At 40.4% G+C, this 3,893-nt stretch overlaps 1 protein-coding gene across 5 annotated transcripts in view; it reads left to right on the top strand.

Annotated features, from left to right (window-relative positions):
* nrxn3b (neurexin 3b) overlaps nt 1-3,893 on the top strand; it is a 331,545-nt gene that overhangs the window by 66,117 nt on the left and 261,535 nt on the right. The window lies entirely within an intron of this gene.

The following is a 3,893-nucleotide window of genomic DNA, read 5'->3' as shown; positions in this document are numbered from 1 at the left end:
AATGACATCAGCTAAATGTAAAACCTCAAACTGTGTCAGGATGTCAGGACTTTGAATGCATATTGCACATTTAAAGTCAGAAGCATGGCTCAGGTGTCTTTCTCTTTTTGTTTGTTTGACTAAGGTTTCCACCGTTTGCAATTTCTGTTCAGTTTCTCAATAACCATCACTGTCTGTTATGCTCTGTGTGCACGTTATAACTGCATTATGCTGTCACACTCGGCACAAAAGTTGAAAATTAGCAAAAGGTTAAATGTGCAGCACATCTATTGAATGTTCTGCACAGGAATTAAGAAAAACAGTGCTAACTAACAGTTAATGTAGCTATCTTAGCAAAGCATTGACATTGATATATTGCTTACAGAGGCCACTATTTACTGCTTTGCACTAAATCCTTCAGTAGAACAGAGTCGTGTTTTACTTACTTTTTTAAATTTAAATTTAAATAGCTTTTAACAAAGTCAATTAACTCTTATCAGTACATAAGGCTTCCCCGTGATTTTAGCCAGTTAATGCCGACATATAACTTTGGAAAGCCAACGTTAAAGGGGGGCGCCATGTTCTGAGATTTCTACTCTTTATTGTATACTATCACAGACTCGTGGTGGTACTTAATAATGGGAATGCAGGATTTCTCCCTTTCTCCCCTTTGCAAGCTCATCTTCAACCTCCACCTCCTCGCTCCAGCATTCGCTCCGCACAATTGCCTCAGTTGATGGGATTGGACCTCAGGCGCCTGCCCCCATTCTTCAGACACCCTCCATCCCTCCATCGTTCACTCCCACCATTCGCACCATCCCCCGGCTGTCATTCCAGACCTCATCGCTCACTCCATGGAGACTTCACCATCAGGAGCCAATAAGGAGCTTCACACACACACACACACAGACGTAGAAAAACACATTGAAGGTGACAGTGACTCTTTCAATCGGTAGCTGGAAAGAAGCCTCTGGCCATGTCTAAACTAATGCAGATAAATTAAACAATAAAATGTATCTGTCCAAACATTTTCAGATCCTTTTCCTTTGGACACCCAGTACAAAAGTGAAATCTTTCACATTCTTCTTTTGCCCATTTCACTGCAGCTCTGTGTTTTTTCTGCAGTTGCTTGAAGAGTAGCTGCATGTCATTCTCTCGTGGTATCATATCAAAGTCCACGGGAGAAGTAGCATTTTTAAATGTTACGCTTGAATAACTCACCCCTTTGTGGGCATGAGAGACATTTTTAATCATCGTTAACAATTAAGTCATTATAAATTCAGAAGACACAAAACGGCACAGTATGTGTGTGCACGTGATTCATTTCAGTGCCATATTCCCTCTCCTCCTAGTGCTGCTTTTTTGACTTTACTGAATCCTGAGGGGACAAACACTTCTCTATATCTGGTAACGCTACATTATATTTATCATCTAATTTAGAACTTTTTCAGTTGCCCTTTGACCCTTTAAGCATAATTTATACAACTATGTCGAATCCCTGCATCGTTGTTGCGTGCATTTCTACGTATGCCCTCTTGTGTCTGCGCTGCTCGGCCATCATGAGTGAAACTGAGCTGTTGATGTTGGCACTAATACACTTTGAAGTTAGTTGTTACTTTTACTGAAAAGCAGTATACTGTCCATGGCTAGTAAAAGAAAAAACTCCAGAACGCTCACTACTTCATGGTGTAATAATCAAACTAGATTCTGTACAATTACAACCTATTCGATTTTTTTCAATAAAGCCTTTCTGCTTTTGCCAATCAATAATATGATCCATAAATAAAGCATTGATGCTAATGCTGTGTTTATGGACCATATTACCAAACAGTCTGATTATGGTTGACTTCAGTGTCACTGCAACGTTAAGTTACATTTCTGGTAAGCTGCTCGTCGTAGCTTTAGCTCTATGTCATAGATTTAATGCAGCACTATTAATCAAACATTAGTGCTTCCGGAAGTGCTACAGAGTAAGTTTGCATGTATATTATTAAAATAGGAAATGCTAAATCTAGCTCACATGCAATAAGTGAAGTGGTATAGTATAGTGGTAAAATATAAATTAGTTTTGCTGCTACTAATTAAAGGCATGTGGGTGTTTAAGCAAATAAGACTAAGGCCTCGCCCATGCATCCTGTGTATTTTATCATCATCATTTGTAAAGTGTGATAGATAATCTGCTGTTATTTTATTATTTTTTTTATTATTTTCATAAAAATAATCAAGAACATGTCCGACAAATGGAATTTGCACTCTCATGCAGACACTACAGAACAGGGGGAGTAACTCCAGGCCTCAAGGGCCGGTGTCCTGCAGGTTTTAGATTCTCACACCTGAATCAAATGATTAGTTCATTACCAGGCCTCTGCAGCACTTAATTTAGCCATTTAAATCAGCTGTGTTGGATCAAGAACACATCTACAACCTGCAGGACACCGGCCCTTGAAGCCTGGAGTTCCCCCACCCCTGCTACAGGACCTTGAGGGTAAATAATTGAAATAGCCCTTGGCACTGACCGCTAAAGTACTGGACTTCTAGACAGCCAAACCATGGATACACACATGACTTTATTCTTACATGAGTCTCTACAAGTAGTTTAAATGGTTTAGTATGCATATCACCAGCCAATAAAGAGAAACACCAATATCATCTCGAGCTTGCTCTCCTGGCAGTTTGTGATAATGAAATTGCCCGTCCACTGAGAATAATATGGTGTCCCGCTTAAGTGTAATATAAAAAGGAAGTTGTTTGCTCTGCTGCCATTCCATGTGCATTACTTGCCTTCCTACCAATAATGAGCCACATGCTCTCACAGTCAGGATGTTGCATTCTTTTAAGTCTGCCTCGTTTCTCCCTTCAGCAGTTTCTATTGCGTGAAGCATTTTGAAGTTGAGAGGGGTTTATTTTATTTATACTACGTGGTAAATATTGCAGTAAAATGAGCATGTACTGCTGTATAAGTAATGATGGTTTTGAAACTCTAAATGAAACATGGTTTTTTTTTGCAGTGGGAGATCTTAGATACTAATTTAAACAAGCCATTCATTGGGGACTGTACTTTTGCAGGGATGATCTTCCGAGTGTAAAAGGCATCGTGGAAAGTGTTGGATTGGCGGAGTTATTTGTGTTTTCTGAGAGGTTAAAGGAGGTAAGGAGAGACGGGGATTTGGTGATGTGTTATCAGGTGCAGTAATGAAGAATCGCAAGCCGGAGGGACACCTCCTCACTGCTAGTCTTAACACACAGTGTCACTTTGTTTCTCTGGAGAGCCATTGGTAGCGTCTCTGTCTCTCCTTGCTTCCATCTGCCAGTCTCATTCTCCTGCTCTGGCTCTCTCCATCTTCCAATCTCTGCGTCCTTTTTTCTTTTTTTCCCATCTCAGTCTCTGCTTCCATCTCTCACATCCTTTTGTCCTAGACTCTTTTTGCTTCCGCTGTGTCACTTCTGTTTATGTTTATCTCTCTCTTTGTCTCGCTCTTTGTCAGTCTTCCTTTCTCAATCTGTGAGCGCAGACATCAAAGGCAGTCTCAGACAGGCCGTCTGCCACGGCTTCACAAGGTTACATGAAATACGAGATGAGAAAAGAAGTGTCAGGGTGACAGTTCAGTTTAACCTCTTAGATATGTCGTGTGGCATCTTTAAAGCTGTCATGAAAAGGACACACTAAATGATTTTTATGTGTAGTTTTTGTCTTGCAGATAAATCCCTGAAATCTCTCATGTGTTGCTTTTTTCACTGCATTTTTGTATTCTGAATGAATGTAATTGTTGCAGAGAGTACGTCGGTCATAATTGGCCGGTAAAATATTAGCAGGGAACACATTTCCCACCAAATCTCCCTCCAACATAAGCCTTTCTGACAGTGCTGCGTGCTTTTGAAGAGAGACATCACCCATGGTGCTCCAAATTCATTTG

The sequence above is a fragment of the Simochromis diagramma genome, unplaced genomic scaffold (genome assembly GCF_900408965.1).
Source record: "Simochromis diagramma unplaced genomic scaffold, fSimDia1.1 OVJJ01000802.1, whole genome shotgun sequence".
Lineage (NCBI taxonomy): Eukaryota > Metazoa > Chordata > Actinopteri > Cichliformes > Cichlidae > Simochromis > Simochromis diagramma.
The sequence above is the reverse complement of the archived record's forward strand: the minus strand, read 5'-3'. Positions and strand labels throughout refer to the sequence as shown.